Here is a 17585-nt window from a genome sequence, read left to right on the forward strand (position 1 = left end):
ACAACTTGAGTCCAGCTCACTTCCCTGAGAGTCTGGCACCTGCCCCTTCCTCTGTGGGCTGGGCCCTGTGCCTCATACTCCTGGCAACCAGGTCTGGGCCCTGCCGTGAAGGGAGAGGGGCCAGGACTGCTGAGCCCCCTTCTAAGAGACACTGACTGTCACACCCAAAGCACACACGAAGGCCTGGACAGCCACAGCTGTGACAACAGCATTTCTCTGCGGGCCAGCTTGGGGAGCAGGCCGGAGACTGGACCACACCTCTCAGGCCAAGCTGCTGAGAGCCCCTATCCCACCCCTGGTCTCCTCGGTGTTGACCATGTCTGGCCTTGGCCTTGGCCTTGGCCCCTCACTCTAATTCCTGTGTTCCAAACTCCACCTCCAGCAGGGTGTCACTCAGAGTGCCAAAACAGTGGGAAGGTTTGGGGCACTGAGCTATACCCAGGCATGTAATGTACAGGGTCTCAGCCTAGGCACAGAGCCCACCTGGCCTGGCCCAGCCTATAGGCCAAGGCCATGTTCCATCTTATTTCTCTTTGAACTGACTGCCGGCCTGTCTCAGTCCCAGCCTGGGGTGAAGGGTTGTCTTTTCTGCTGGTGCTGGAGATACAACTTGTCCTTCTGCCCAGAAATGGCTTTGTGCCACCTCATTCTTATGCTGGTTACTTACCCTATGGAGGGCACCCCAAATCTTTTAAAACAGTATGCAGAGTATAAGTCAAAAAGGACAAACCCCTCGTGGAAGCTTGCCTTTTATGGAAATAATCACTGCAACAGTTATTGAGCGCTTACTACGTGCCAGCCTCCAAGCTGAACATTCCACGTGTACTGAACCCTCACAATAATAATCCCAGGAAGTAGTACTAATATTATTCCCACTTTGCAGGTGAGGAAAATGAAGCTCAGAGACCACCTAACTCTAAAGCCCTTCTCATCCCCCAGAAGCTGAGAACTGACCTGTGTGTTTTATCAACGGGCTTCAGGATGTTTCTTGGGAGTCCAGGGGCGATTCAAAGTGATGATGCGAAAATGGGATGTGCTCTCTCCCCAGCAAGCAAAGCAAAAGTGCTCAGCTGGCACTCACCTGCTTCAGGCCTCCTGCCCACCTGACCCTGGGGTCACAGGAGATGAGGAGCCCTTGCACTGCATTCTGCCATGGACAAAGCTCGCCCAGCACACATCTTCCGGGCCAGCGTGGTGCAGAGCTGGCCTGTCCCCACCCACCATTCCCAGAGACCACCCTGATGGGATGGGAAGACGCTCCAGCTGGCTAGGGGGGGACCTGAGGGAGGGAGGAGCAGGGAGAGACACCTTGTGTCCTGCTCCAAGCAAATCCCATTGTCACAACCTGGTGTCCTCTCTGCTTGACATGGGCTGGTTGCCCCAGTTTGGATGTGTCACTATCTGCGAATCCGGTTCATTTACAGATCTGCTCCCAGCTCACCTCTGGGAACAGTGGAGCCCTGCTCAGACACATCGTCCTGCCTCTCATGCTCTCCCAGACGATATATCCCTGGCTGTTACATAATCAAGGGAACCCAGCCCGTACCCGCCAAGCCTTTAATTGGAAAGCTCTTTCCCAAGGAAGTTGGGGTTATAACTTGTGCCAGCCCAGGCCTTCCTACCTCTCAACCCCCTCTGTGGTCTCTCTCTCTCACACGGAGACACACACCCAGGCACCCTGGAGCAGCTGAGACCACATCTTCTTCTCCATGACACTGGCCACGCCCAGTGGCTTACATGCTTTGTGCTCACTGTGAAATACAGTGCCCTGGGTCATTCAGGCCCATCTGTACCAGGAAGTCCTCTCTGAACACTGCCACAGGCCAGCCTGGGGCTGACCTTCTCCTCGTTCCTATAGCACTGTGTCCTCACCGTGGATGCGTCTGTCTCCCTAACTAGGCCAGGACCTCTTCAGGTAAGGGACCAAGTCAGATTCCTCCCTGTGCCCCCAGCACCTGAATCGGCCTGGCCCAGAGTGGGTACTGGGAAAGTGGGTGAAAGGGGTCAGTGAATTAAGGGAAGGATGCCCTACAGTTAGTGGCTTGGGAAGCTCTGTAAAAGCAGCCTTACAGATTTCCCAGAAACATCACAAAATGTCATCTCTAGAAAGACTGAGAAATTAATCCACTTTTCAAGGGGGGAAACTGAAACGCGGTCCAGGATAGGTGGTGGCTAAGGGTGCCACCTGTTAGTGGCAAAGCCGGGGACTCGATCCAGCTCCCCCAGGCCTCTCCTCACCATCATGCTGCCTCTGAACCTTGGTAACAGGCTCTGGGGTATTCATTTCCTCAGCAACAAATCCACTACCCTGGGCTCAGCCTGGGACACAAATGCCACCAAGACACAGTCTGGTGCTCAAGGAGCTGTGCAGACATATACCCAAAGAGCTGTAAAATGGGGTGAAAAGGAAGTAACAGAAATGTTTACAGAGGTGCCACCCAGGGGGATGGGAGAGGTCAGGGGAGACATCTTGGAAGATGTGACATCCAAACTGGGTCTTAAATGAGAGTTTACAAGGAGGACTAAGTTAGAGATGGGGAAGGAGAGGAGAGGAAGTGGTGGTCCAGCAAAAGAGAAATATGCAAAGACACAGAAACATGAAATGATACAGCAACGTGGGGAATGGCACAAGCCCAGTGGTAAGGCTGAAGCTCTCAGTACAGAGGGGACCTGCACTTGGAGGCTGGCACGGGGGGCAAGGCCACAACAGGAGGGGCTCAAAAGCCACGCTAATCCAACTGGACTCCAGCTTGCAGGTAAAGAACCTTATCTTTGGACTCCATATGCCCCATAATCCTCCTTCCTTTGTCTTCCCACCGTCTCCAGAGCTGCAGGAAGCCCAGATAGATGCCATAACCCCGCTCTGTCATTTACCCAGGCAGTCCCTCAGGGCCCTGGAAAAAGCTCTTCTCAACTCACAAGCCCTTGCATCCTAGAGCTGGAGGAGCCGTGTGCTGTGCTAAGAATTGCTACTTGCAGAAATGAGTTGACTTCAGAATACAGTGTCTTTAGGGATAAGTCTCATCAACAGGTTTGGAACTTTATTTAGCCAAGGCAGCTTCTCTTGGGTCTGAGTGAGTGAAAAGATTATTGCATGGCCCAGGGCTCCAAGGGGACACTGCTTGGAGCTGAGAGAAGGCCCACGTTGGCCGTGCATTTTCCCACAAGATTGTACCTGCACTAGAATCCTGAAGGATCTACTTGGACCTTCGCCAGGGCCCAGGACTCGGTAAAAACTCAGAAACATGAATCACAGAAGGCTGGCAAAGGATGGAACTAAGGAAGAAGAGGCTTCGGTAGCTTTGCGGCTGCTACCCCTTGCGGCCATCACCATTCCAGCATTTGGAGGGTCTGCCCTCTACCACCCTCCTGGTCCCAGCACCTGATGGTGACACTCGGGACCCATGGCAGAACCCAGCAAGTTGTATGGGAGCACAGGGCTGTTTTCAGGAGGCCCCATGACTATTTTGTTTTCTTCCTTTTTTTTTTTTTTTTTTTAATTGAAGTATAGTTGATTTACAACGTTGTGTTAGTTTCAGGTGTACCGCAAAGTGATTCAGTTATGCATGCATATATTTTTTTTTATTTTCAGACAGTGGCTATTAAATCCCTAACTGATTACCAGCTGAGAGGGCCTTTGTCCTGAACTGTCTTCCAGGAGGCACTGCCCTCTGAAAAAGCCCTTTGCCTTAGTTGGGAGATCTAGTCAGGCCTCCTGTGTGACAGACGTGGAAACTGAGCCCAGGCATGGGGAAGTGGGTGCCTGAGGGTCACGCGGTGAGGTGACGGCGAGGGTGCGGGAGGACCCAGGGCTCCTCACTCTCCACCTCAGCGCCCCGACTTCCTGGAGGTGACTCAGTGAGACAGTCGGCACGGGAAGGAAGTGGGAAAGGGAAGCCCAGCCCGCTGGATTCCAGGTCACCACTTTGTTAGTCCAAAACCACCAACCACCTTGGCCATGCGGCTCTGCCTGGTGCCCATGACCTTTTAGCCCTTCCTTCCCAAGGCCACAGCTGCTGACCATTTCCTCCACAGTCAAGCTCACTTGACCTCTCCAGGTCTCCAGGGACTCCCATGGTGCTTCCCTCCTGCTGGGTCAAGGGGTCACTTCCACAGACTTGGCGAGTGGCCGAGCCTGTGTGGGTCAAAGGCTCATGAGTGAAATGAGATGAGGAGGAATTACAGCCTCATGTTTAATAACTGGGGCTCTGGAGCCAGTATTCAGGGTTCATCAGCTGCTGTCTCTGGGTGCTGTGGTTAACTCAGTGTCTTTGTAAATCTGTAAAAAACGATGATCCTACCTATTTTGCCGGTTGCTGGGAGGATTAGCTGAGATAATACATGTAAAGCTTGCCACAAACTAAGCCATGAAGGGTGGCCCTTGTCATTGCTGCCTTTGCTAGATGGATTGCCACGCATCGTCTCATTTAACTCTCACGGCAAGCCTGCGAAGTATAATAGGTAAGATTGTTCTCAGTTACCTGGTGAGATGGCCAAAGCTCAGGGAGGTGAGGGCACCCAGCTCACGGCTGGTGGAGGCAGGCTTTGAACCTGGTTCAATCTGATTCCAGAGCCCAAGTGTTTCCCCGCCAGTTACAGCACCTTCCCTTGCTCTTAGGTGGTCCTTTGCTGGTGTTCGCACCACCAGCTACATGCCTGTGTGGGCAGGGCTTCTCCCCCCTCCCCCAGGATTCCAGTCCTGGCTCTGCCACTTCCTGGGAGTGAGACTTGGAATCTCTGAGCCTCTGTGGTCCCATCCACTCCCTGGAAATTGGCTCTCTCCTGGCCTTGTGCACGCAGGAACAAATGAGATGCCCTGGAGCTTTGCAAACCGTGCTGCGCTGTCTGAACGCGAGGTGTTACCCCTGCAACCAGAGCTACTATTGGGACCGCGATCAGTGCAGCCTGAAGCTGAGGGTCCAGGAGGACCAAGCCCATCGGCCACCAACAGGAAATGCCACAGCCTCTTTAGCCTGGGGGCTTTCCATACGCTGAGAACAGGCCTCTGAGAGCGAGGAGGGAGGCACTGTAGATACATCACAGGTCTTTGCTTCACCGGACCAGAAGTTCCCCAAGGGGCAGGACCGGCTCACAGTACATACATTGGATGGAGGGTTGTCTGCCCCATGCTCCAGGGACACAGGCCACCTGCTGGGTCACCAAGTGGACGAGCACCACTGTCTCTGAGACCCCCCTGACTCCCCAGGGAGAAGAGAGCACCCCCTCCTTCATAAGCCCCCATCCCCACCTCAATAGCAGCATATTACTATATCGTATTTCCTATTTCTGCCTAGAATCCTTGTTGGAGCAAGGGGAGGATTTGAATAAATAAATACACTTAATTGTTTTCCATCTGTTTCTCTAGCTGGATTGCAAGTTCCTTAAAGGCACGTTCTGTGTCGTATTTGTAAACCTCAATAACCAGCACAGGGCACCTATGGGGGTTTGTGGTGTGGTTCTCCCTTCATCCATGCAGCCCGTGTCCTGTTTCACCATCTTCCCATACCCCCTACTCCCACAGGCTGGGCGTGTGTTAGAATTATGAAGAAAACGGGCACCGATGGATTCCACTACAAGCAAAAGAACCGGCTTATGTATATGGAAGTGGCCTCATGTTGTGTCTATCTTGACACATTTCTGGGCTTACTTTTGGGTTCTGGGCTATATTTTCAAAGAGCAAAGTCCTCGTTTAAATAATCTCTTGCAGCAAAGTGAGCTGATGTTTAAGATACATTACAGGATGGCAATAAGGAGTAGGAATCCATTAAAAGCCCTATAAAGTTGTTTTCTTTTCTCCTTTACTTTGCTTCTGATAAGAGTGACTGGCCACTTCCAGGACATATCAAACACTGTCTGACCTGGATACAGCTGGATCGTGAGAGTTTGCTGTGGACTTTCAACAACTGACTGTACCATGTACAAACCCGGCCTCTTGTCTGGCTCAAGGAGCCCTGGGGAAAGCAGTATCAAAGGCTTCCAGGAGTGGGGGCGGGGAACAAACAGAGAGCAGGAGCTTCTTGACCCCAGAGCCAGGAAGTGGTTCCAAGCTGCTACGAGTCTCTGGTTGTCATCTGTGAAGAGGGAGACTCAAAGCCTCCCTGCTGAGTTACTACAGGACCCTATGAGGTTATAGTATGTTAAAGCAACTAGCTCAGAGCACGGTAAGCATCGATTCATTCATTCCACGAATATGAATTTAGCATCTGCCATGGGCCAGGCACTGTTCCAGGCACTGGGAATAATATATAGACAATGGCACGTGAATGCTATCAAGACAAGCAAAGCAGGGAATGCGGTGGTGGCCGTAGGAGGCATGGCCATTTGAAATAGGGGCCAGAGAAGGTTTCACCGAGAAGGACCCATTTCAGTAAAGACCTGAAGGCAGTGAGGGAGTGAACCCTGTGCATATTTCTCCCAGCAGAGGAAACAGCAAGTGCAAAAGCCCTGAGGCCAGAGTTTGAGGAACAGTATGGAGGCCAGAGAATATGGGGTATGAGAAATTATTGGTGGCCACATCACCGGGGCCTGTGAAGGCATTTATGCGACCTCTGGCTTTTACTCAGACACAGGAAATCACTGGAAGCTTTCCAGGTTGACACAACCTGACTTTTATAACTGATCAATACCCTTCAGCTGCCCCTTCCCTTCAAAGCCTTATTCAATACTCAGACCTCTGCAACTCCAGCTCATATGCCTTCTCCCTTCTCAGATTTCTTCCAGCTTTCTAAATCTACCCAAACCAGGAGGACCTCTGCACGTTCTACCAAGCACAGGCTGGAAAGGGGCCTTACAGAGAGACTGTGGTTGGGTAGAGAGAGAAACAGAGAGAAGTCTTCGGTTGGGGATCTTGCCCTCCCTTGGTGCTTGGAAGGCCTCTGGGCCTGGCTCAGCTGCAGCAAGCACACACACTGGGTGCACAGCGGTGCCGGGGACACTGGCAGAGTCCCCAGTGTCACTTCATCATCTGAGACAGCTCGGCACAGAACTAGGAATTTCATTTGGCACTTCCTTGCCCTGCTCGTCTACCAAAAGGCGAAATCATTTGTTTTAAAATGAAACAATACCTATCTCTATCAGTGGTTCTTAACCTTTTTTTGGGTCACCTGCCCCTTTGAGAATCTGCTGAAAGCTATGCACTATCTCTTCAGAAAATGAACACAGAATATGCACTCATTCTCTTATAACTTCAGGGCTTTCACAGATCCCTGAAAATTCAGTGAGGCAACCATTATCTATGCCAGCCGTTTCCCAGTCTGTAGCTCCAAGGGAATGAATGAATGAGTCAATGAACAAACAAGGGAAGAATAAAGAAGCTGCATGCACGTGGAGGAACTCAAGGCAGGAAGAGGACAGACATGCAGCACCTCTGGGCACTGGGATTCTTGCTGATGGTTCCTGAAGCCTTCAAAGAAGCCGACTGAGATGTAACGTGTGGTCAGGCCTTGCTGGACAGGTGCCCTCCAGAGAGGATGCCTTCCCTCCTTAAGCTTCATCTATTGCTCTTGTCCAGCCCCTCTGAGTGACCATCTTTCTAAAACGTATCACACACTTTCCCACCATTCCCAGGCTGCCCTAAGCAAAGCAGAATCTTTTCTGGGTAACTATCGGACAACAGTGTAAGCGTAAATTCAGACATATAAAGGTAAGCCATCTCTTCTTCTTGACATACAGCTGAGCTGGCTGAGGGCCAGGGCCCCCAGTCAGTTGTTTCTCATCACTACCCCCCTGCTGGGGCCCAGGCTGCCAGCCTCCCTGTTCATTTTATTTTTCTGATACATGTCCTGAGAAGCTGGAATGAACTTTCCTCTCATTCTTAATAGTCACACCTCTCCCTGTGAAGCTTTTAACATCATCTCATTTTCTTCCAATCATCGTGCTATGTTATGACACAGGGAGACCTTCAGATGTGACTGGAGTGGGTAGAAATCTCTGCCTGAATACACAAGAGCCCCAGAGAGTTCTTCTAATAGAGCAGAGCCTCCAAGGCCCCAGAGACGTGGCTCTGAGGCCTCTCCCACCTCTTCTCTCATCATCTCTCTTTCTTCCTCCTCCCCTCCCCCCCCTCCCCCACCTTCCTCCCCCTCAGCATCACGCTCTAGCCACCCTGAGCTGGAAGTCCCCAAACAGACCTGCTGTTCCCCACCTCTGTTCCTTTGCACGTGCTGTGCCTGCCACCTTGAACAGAGGCCACCTCCTGCTTGTCCTCCAAGAGCTCTTATCCCTCTGCCCAAGCCTCACCTTCCCAACCTCCTCAGAGAGACCCGTTTCCTTCCTTTGCAAATCCAGTGTCCTTACCTCAACCCTGGCACCTATGACATTGTATTTCTGAATTCAGCCCTTATAACATTGTATTTCCATCTTCTTTTTTGAATCTTTTTCTGGGGAAACAAAGTTAGAGTTTAGGTAAATACACTTACAATTGTTTATTTACCTGTTCATCCCATGACCTGTGTCTTATTTATCTTTATTTCCCCAGCAAAAAGGGTACACATTGATGCTTCAGTACATATTTGTTAATAAATGTGTCCTTTATAAAGTTGCTCTCTCTTTACTCTCACAGCTGGGTTGTCTGTTGTAACCTCAACCTCCCGCTGTTAGGGTCTCTCTGCCCTCCCACTGCTTCTACTTCTAATCTGCTGGGAACTTGTTAGACTGTGTACAAACCAGGAGGAAATGGGTACTAAGGGACTCTCTCAGGAGTAAACTAACCAACTTCTGTCATGGACTTAACGTTATTGTGCTTTAAGTGATGGCTGTCCTGGTGTAGTTGTGCCTTCTGAGATCCGGGTGGGTGAGGTCACTGGATGGGAAAACTCCTCCAGTGAGTTGTCATAGTAACCATGACTTTCAGTTTCATGCAAGAGAGTCCCCGAGAGGAAAACACACCAAGGGGTGGGGGAGGAGTGGTAGGAATCCATCAAAAGCCTCCTAACACTGTCCTCTCATACCCTTTTCTTTTCTTCTTGCTGGTTTACACGCTCAAGGTAGATGCCATTATGTGTGGGCATCTGAGTAGAAGCCGCTTAAAATAGCCACCCGACTATTTCAGGGAGCAGCTGAATATGCATGAGGCTATTTTAGAAAAGATGTCCCTAGCCCAGCCAATCCAAACCCCATCCTTTCCCTTGGAAATGCCAAGAGAAGCTGAATGGGACCTTTCTTAGTCTTTCCCACTGGGGCGGGGGGTTTTTCAGAAGCCACAGAAACAACACCCTGGCTCATGTTGGTTTTGCAGCCCTGTCAGCTCTACCTCCCGACCCTGTGGTCACAGAGGCTCCAGGGCAGACAGCACAGCCCTCCAGAGTCCTCCAGAGCCTTGGCAGCCTTCGACAGCAACTGCGTTGCAATCCCATTGGCCTATATTTGCCGGGGGGCGGGGCTCAGAATCTTAGGTATTTCCACTTGTTTGTTTATTTATTCATTTAATACACTTTTATTGATAGATGAAATGAGACAAGTTCATTCGAGGGGGTAGATGGACGGGTGAGTAGAGATAACGGTTCCAAAATAGAGGGGTGGTCGGGAGAAGGAGCCCTCGCTTCCTCCTGATGGCTTGAGAAAGAAGATGACTTTTGAGCTCCTTCAGAGAGGGGGATGGTTGCATGGGGCTGGGGGTGGGATGCCCTGGTGGGAGAGAGGGTGTGCCTGTAAGAAGGTGAGAAAGGAAGGGGAGCCAGACTGGGGTGGGGGGTGGGCTGGAGTGCTGGGCTAAAGCATGCCACCTTCTCTGAGCCCTCAGGCTGGGCCGGGAAGCCCCCCACCGCCCTGCCACGAGCCTACAGCGCTGGTGCACCCTTGTTGCTGCCCTCAATCCAGACTGCAAGTCTCTTGGTCAGATTTTCCTGGGCATCTCTGCGACCCAGAGCCAGGCTAGGCACTGAGCATGCGCTCACAGAATTTTGGTTGAAAGCATGGATTCTGGAGCCAGACTGCCTGGGTTCTGATCTGAACTCTGCTTCTCACTAGCTCTGACCTTGGGCAAGTTATCTGACTTCTCTTTGCCTTAGTTTTCTCACCTTAAAATGAGGATAATATAATAATAGTACCTATCTCTTTTGATGAGGAGTACATGAATTAATATACATAAAGGGCTTAGAAATCTGTGGGGTGCATAGTAAGCATTATCTAAAATTATTAGCTGTTTTTATTATTCAACTGAGTTTGGCTTTTATCTTGACAATGGAAAGCCATCAGTGACACGTTTTTCTTCCCAAAATGAAAGTAACTTTACTGCTTTGCCTGATTTTACTTACACATGTCCACCATAAAAAAGTTAAAGCATTATAAGTACAAGGAAGAAAGAGGGGAAAATTACCTTTCACGCTGACCCTCAGATAACTATCATTAACAAGACCATCTTTTTTTAGATACAGTTGATTGTCATTATTCAAGGTTTCTGCATGTGTAAATTCACCTACTCACTAAGTTGGTTTGCAATCCTGAAATCAATGCTCATGGTGCTTTTGTGGTCATTTGCAGACATGCGCAGAGCAAAAGATTTGAGTCTCCCCACAAGTGGCTTAATATCATCAAAACAAACAACCCAATCAAAAAATGGGTGGAGACCTAAATAGACATTTCTCCAAAGAAGTCATACAGATGGCCAAGAGGCACATGAAAAGATGTTCAACATTGCTAATTACTAGAGAAATGCAAATCAAAACTACAATGAGATATCACCTCACACCAGTCAGAATGGCTATCATGAAAAAATCCACCAACAACAAATGCTGGAGAGGGTGTGGAGAAAAGGGAGCCCTCCTGCACTGTGGATGGGAATGTAAATTGGTACAGCCACTATGGAGAACAGTAGGGAGGTTCCTTAAGAAACTAAAAGTAGAGCTACCACAGGATCCTGCAATCCCACTCCTGGGCATATACTTGGAGAAAAACATGGTCCGAAAGGATACATGCCCCCCAATGTTCATTGCAGTGCTGTTTACAATAGCCAAGACATGGAAGCCACCTAAATGTCCATCGACACTGCCTTCTTGTTTCAGCTCCCCTAGGTCAACAGGTGTCCTTTTTACAGTCTATTTAGTGTCATGATGTTTGCATTTTTGTGCTTTTTGTCAGTGATTTCACTGTGATGTGCCTGACAGAGACAACGCGGGTGTTAGACACGCTTCATTCAGGCAACACTTACAGGGCTGTTGGCCACGAGTGCAATGGTAATGAATCAACAGTATATATTAAATAAGGTGTTTTGATAGAAACACACATACAACAAGGGTACGTACTGACAGGTTGACAAGAAAGTTGTGACCAGAGGCTCGCAGGCACCAATGCTGTATTTCTCCTAGGAACAATGGTTCAGTGCTAACAATATAAATTCAGTGTTTGTGGAACTTTATAGAACTTAACTACTGTTATAACAAGAATGAACAGTACTTTTCTACATACAGATGTATACCATTTAGAACATACCTTCCGCATTCTTTTGACACCTTTTAGAAAATATTCATACACTATTATGTGAAAAACACCTTTCCAGACACAGGTCTCTAGATGGCTGCATCTGCATGAGCATTCTTTTACTTATTAACCTGCTGATGGACAATTTGGTTGTTTCCGATTATTCACTATTATAAACAACACTATGATAAACAGCCTTATTGCTAATAATAAAATAGCCACATTTATTCAGTACTTACTATGGGCCCAGCCCTCTGCTAAGAGTTTTGTAAGTATTATCTCACTGAATTTTATTTATAAACAAGTATACAGATAAATTTACATTTATATAAATCATATTTATGAATTTTATAAGTATCATCTCATTGAATATTATCTCACAACAAGCCTATGAAAGTGGTGTTATTATTATGCCCCCTTTACAGTTGAGGGCACCGATGCTTAGAGATGTTAAGTAACTCTTCCAGGGTCACATGGCATAAAACCAGGTCTCTCTGACCTCTGATGCCTCACTCTTAACCACTGTGCTCTGTTGCCTTCTTATACATACAATTCCAGGCACCTTTTGATTGTTTCCTTAGGATACCTATTTAGAAGTGGACTGCTGAGTTGAAGGGTATGCACATTTGAAAATGTTGGTACATACTGTTAAACATCCCCTCCAGAAAATGTATCAATTCACAATCCACTAACAGTGCTCCAGTGTCCGTGTGTCCCATTCCTCATTTCCCCAGGTTTTCTCATGCTTTGAAATAGGCACCCGGACTTCCCTGGTGGCGCAGTGGTTAAGAATCTGCCTGTCAATAAAGGGGACACGGGTTCGAGCCCTGGTCTGGGAAGATCCCACATGCCGTGGAGCAACTAAGCCTGTGTGCCACAACTACTGAGCCTGTGCTCTAGAGCCCACGAGCTACAACTACTGAGCCCGCGGGCCACAGCTACTGAAGCCGTGCACCTAGAGCCCGTGCTCCGCAACAAGAGAAGCCACCGCAATGAGAAGCCTGCGCACCACAAGAAAGTAGCCCCCGCTCACTGTAACTAGAGAAAGCCCACACGCAGCAACGAAGAACCAACGCAGCCAAAAACAAACAAATTAATTTAAAAAAATAAAAATAAAAATGAATTTAAAAAAATTATAAAAAAAGAAATAGGCACCCAAATGTACACCTTGATTCTTTAATGTACATCCTTTGACTACTGGTGACTACCCTTCATATGCTTAACAAGCCCTGTATTTTGTCTTTTGCAAATTGAAATACTTTTCTTAGCTGGTTATAATCTTTTAACCTTGATTATTGTGTTTTTTTGCCCATGGGGTCTTTAATTGTTTTCTTTCATGATTTCTGGATTTAGTTTTCTACTTAAGGAGGCATTCTCCATCCCAATATGACATAAATGTTCCCTCATTGTTTTTCTTCTAGTACTTTTCTGGTTTCATGCTTTTTCTTCACCTAGGAAATATTTTGATGTGAGGACTGAATTATGGATCTAGTTTCATTCTTTTTTTTTTCCACCTACAAATAGCTAACTGGTTGTCTTTATAGCATGTTAGGAATCATCTGCCTTTTTGTCTGTAATTCTAAACACCACGCTCACTTACATCTCCTTCTGGGTGCTCTGTTCAGGTCCACTGAGCTACACTTTACCAACACTGAATTCTTCTAGGCTATTCATCCATGTTTATTTTTCCAGATGTACTTTATAATCATTTTATTACAAAATTTTGTTGAGATTTTAATTGGGATTTCATTTAACTTATAGACTAATCCACAATGACTTCCTAAGTTTATTCTTGGAATTTTACACTTCTATTTCTTTGGAGACTGGGGCCTTTTCCCTTTGTGCTTCCTAACTGGCTCATTTTGATGCCACCTTCTTCACTGACCCTCTCCCAAACAACCCTTCAGGAAACGATCACTCCCTACCCCAACACTGTGCCTTTCCCATGTCATTCCTACGTTTTTACCCTGAATGACAATTATTAGTGAGACGGTGGGCTCTTGGAAGTCAGGGGCCCTGCATGGCCTGTTTGTGCATCTCTTGCCTCATCTGGCAGGTGGTCAAGGCCATGGAGATATTTGTAGAACGAACGAATAAATGAACGAACAAATGAACGAAAGACATCTTCCTAGAAAGCTGAAAGTGAAGTGAAACAACTGTTATAAAAGTCTACTTTTCCACGGGCTTTCATTAGAAAACAAAATGTTTGTCTTTGGCTAAATCCCCGAGACCATGTCAGAATCAGAGAAGTGGTAGCTGCTAGATTGCTGTGCCAGGTACAACCTGCCCCAGCGCCTCTCCCCAGAGACCTCCACCCTCACCGAGCAGCCTTGGCACTTCTCAGTGAGGCTCTCGAGGCCTTGAGAACCCTCCAGAAGAAGGAGCACAGGCATTCACTGTGTCTCTGCTGCTCTGCTAGGCTTTTTGAAAAGTACTTTCCTGCAAGATACAAAAACCCTGAAAGGCTGGTATCACTAGTCCCATTTTGCAGATGGGGAAACTGAGGCTCAGAGAGATGGAGCCCTGAGCTAGTAACTGACAGGACTGGCAGGAGCTGAGGCTGTGGGACTCTGAAGGCCTTGCCTCTCTCACAATAATGTCCAGAGCCCAGAGTCTGGGAGCCTGAGGGGCCATGCCCAGAGAGGAGCCCCACACGGAGTCGGAGAGAGACGGTCCTGCCCTCACTGAGCCAAGATAGTCCCTAGAGAACTTTTCTTCCCCCAGAGCAGCTGTGATGCCTATGGATTGCTCCTGAAGAGTATTGGACTTGGGTCAAAGAGCCATTGTCCGGGCTGCGGATGTATTACACAGGCTGTATTGTCACCAAGGGACTGGGGAGGGGAGGGGGTGGAGGTGGAAGGTTTGCCGTGGGGTAAGGGGTTGGTCTCCAGCACACATCTGGGGACGCCCTTCCGTTTTCCTCCTCCCAGCCTGCCCAGGGCTGATGTTTCTTGACTTGGCCCTGCAGGCCTCTCCTGGGAGTCCGGCCAAGCAGCCACTTCCTTATGGGGCTGGCAGCTGCCGGGCAGCCCTTGGCTTTCTTCTAAGCGTAGATCAAAGCTCCAGTTTTTCATGAAGGACCGTGGGTTGGGGACCAATACATTTACTGGTCTTGGCTCCGTGTCTGGCCCCAGGTGGGCCCCAGGGACATGGAGATGAGTAACCCACTGGTTTCTTGCCTCATGGCTCTATTCTGCTCAGGAGGCAGATGGTAAGGAAAGTTTCCAGCCCCACCTTGGTGCCACGGTAGAGCTATGTAAGTGCTGGGGGAGCCCAGGCTGGGAGAGAGTGGGGAGGGGGTTGAGCAGGTAGCAAGCTGTGAAGATTCGATGTCAGGCTAAGGCACGTGGACTTCACTCTGTGGACAAAGGGAGCCGTCACACAGTTTGAAGCAAGAGTCTCCCACGATCAGATTTGTGCTTTAGAAACAGACCAACTAGGTATATTTATTTTCAATAAACACGTATGACTTTTAAGGTGAAAATTAAAGTACCTCCATTTTGCAAAAACAATACCAAACCTAAGGAAACACAGAGCAGATGCATATGAACCTGGCTGAACCCCTTACCTGTACGATGCCAGTGAATGGAAAGAGCCCTGGACTTGGGGTGAGAGACCCACGTTCATGTTCAAGTCCCTGCCACTGACTTGCTGGGTGACCTTGAACAAATTACTTCCCCATCTTGACCTCAGTTCCCTTGCCTGTAAAATGGGAATTCTGTCACCCAATACACAGGGCTGTCATCAGGACAAAACCGGATGTCAAAGAACACTGTACGTTTGTACACACCTGACAAAGGTAAAACATTAAGGTGAGGCTCTGGAAGGCTCTCTGTACACACCCAGGGACATTTCAGACACCCAGCTGCCCTGCTGCAAACTCACCACCCAGCAATTTCTTGGGAAGTCTCTTTCAGCTGTTCCAGCTCAAATTCAAGCCTGTCCTGTAAAAACACGGCCCCATCCAGAGAAGCAATCGCCCATGTGTTTGGTGGGCCACCTGCCCGCCAGGTCCAGCCTGCTGGGCTGGGAACATCAACATTGGCCCCTTCCTGGTGAGAGAAGGAACAGGGAGCCGGCTTGTTCTCTGAGAGCAGAGGACTGGCCGGCGATGAGGAACATTTTAAGGTGGGACGGTTCTTCCTGCACCGTTGGCAGCTGTCTACATAAGCCGTCCATTGTGTGCAGCCCCCAAGGCCAGCGGGCCTGAGAGGCTAGGCTAAAATTAGTGTAAAATGTGCACCCGCCAGAGACACAGAACATCCGAAGGTCAGATGCTTGTAGCTGGCCGCCCAGGCAGGAGCAGGGAAGCGGGCACAGAACAGCTGTGGTAGCAGCTGCCTCTGGTTCCTCTCGGGAGTGGGGACGACAGCCCTGCCCAGAGATCTGGCTCCATAGCTCAGCTTGAGTTAAAAAATAGGATGCAGGGTACAATCCCAAATATGTTTTTGAAATATCTGTGTATGTGCATAGGAAAAAAAGGTGGCAGAGGAATTCCCTGAATATCTAAGAGGCAGTGTCAAATGTGGAATAGCGGCTGAATTTTTTTCTTTTTCTGTACTTTCCAAAATGTTCTCAGTAAATATGTATTACTTTTTCAATCAGAAGAAAACACAACAAAGATGCTGTCAATTATACGTTTATATTAAATATAATTTAGTATACATTTTAAATCTATAAAAGTGATTAAATTGTATATACTTATAGTCATATAGCACATATGTGTGTGTAAATGTGTCTGTGTATCTAGTCCACCAGTGTGGACAGCTTTGAATCCTAGAATGTCAAGCTGGAAAGATCAACATTCTCCAAGTCTTCCTTTTATGGAGGAAACTGAGGCCCCAGAAGCAAAGCAGGAAGCCGAGAAACTACGTTTCACTGAGCCTCGATCTGAATGGGAGTTTCCCCAAACCTTGCTCACTTTAATTCTATTGATTTTATTCCCACTTTATGGAGAATGAAACTGAGGCACAGAATCGATTTACCCAACGGCGCCCAGCTAGGAAGCCACAGAGCTAAGCCCCAGCCCTAGTTTCCCATGCATAGCCCACAGAGCTGGAAGGAAGGAAGGAAGGATCTTTGAAAAACATTGGCTCCCTGAAGCCTCAAACATCCAGAAAGCCATCCCGTACAGGAGCACGTTTTAAACTGTCTTTCCTAAGCCCCTCTTGGGTGGTGCAGGCCTCCCCTGCCTCTGGGAGCCTTTGAAGGAATGGGTGACAGAGAGGTGTGGGGACACAAAGGTCAAGGCATCCTCCTTTTCTCGATGTGGGACAGGTTGGGTGGGGAAGGCTTGCAGGGGAAGGCGGGCAGGTGCCAGGTCTTTGGAACAGGAAGGGTTGGCCAGGGAAGCTCCCTTTCAAACTCTGTCTCCCTTATCCGGTCCCCTCCAGCCTTCCAGCGCTCCAGACCTGGCAGAGCCTCGAAGCAACTCCACGTGCTGGTACCTGAGGCCTTTGCTTCAGCTGCAACCTCTGTCTGCAGTGCCTGTCCCTGTGCCCATTTTCTGTCCCTGCTCTTTCAGGGATCAACGTATCCATGCATCTGTGCATTCTAGTTAGTGAACGCATTTTTATTGAGTGCCTACTATGTGCTAGAGCAAGACAGACACGGTCCCAACCCTGTCGGCGCCTCTAGTTCTTAGAGAGTGCTTAGTGTTTAGGCTATGCCAGGTCATTCAAGAGTGGGCTCTGAGGTCAGACTGCCCAGGTTCGGCCTGGCTAGGCCACTTCCCAGCTGTGTGTGCCTTGGACAGTTACTCAGCCTCTCTGTGCATCAGTTTTCCTCATCTGTAAAAGAGGATGATAACAGCACTTGCCTCATAGCATTGTTGTGTAGGTGAAACGTAAATCCATATAAAACTCTTAGAGCAGCGCCTGGCACATAGTAAGTGCTCAATAATCATTAGTTATTATAAGTATTCTTATTCTTATTATCATCTGGCTCAGATTCCCTCCTTATGACGGCCCCCTGCTCCTGCCTTCTGACTGCCCCTCCTCTACAGCCCCTTAGCACTTTGAATGCCCTCCCCACCCCGTTAGAGCATCTGTAGATATGTGATATGGACCTTCGAGGTCTGTCCACCTCTTTCTCTGTACTTGGGGCAGGATCCATGTTTATTCATCTCTATCCCAGGCCCCAGCACAAACACAGCAATAACGTTTCCCTGA

The 17585-nt window shown here is 48.7% G+C and overlaps 1 protein-coding gene across 2 annotated transcripts in view; it reads right to left on the bottom strand.

Moving 5' to 3' along the window:
- The window catches only part of HIVEP3 (HIVEP zinc finger 3), a 497909-nt gene that overhangs the window by 146311 nt on the left and 334013 nt on the right, over positions 1-17585 (bottom strand). The window lies entirely within an intron of this gene.

Source organism: Balaenoptera acutorostrata, chromosome 1 (assembly GCF_949987535.1).
Source record: "Balaenoptera acutorostrata chromosome 1, mBalAcu1.1, whole genome shotgun sequence".
Classification (NCBI taxonomy): Eukaryota; Metazoa; Chordata; class Mammalia; order Artiodactyla; family Balaenopteridae; genus Balaenoptera; species Balaenoptera acutorostrata.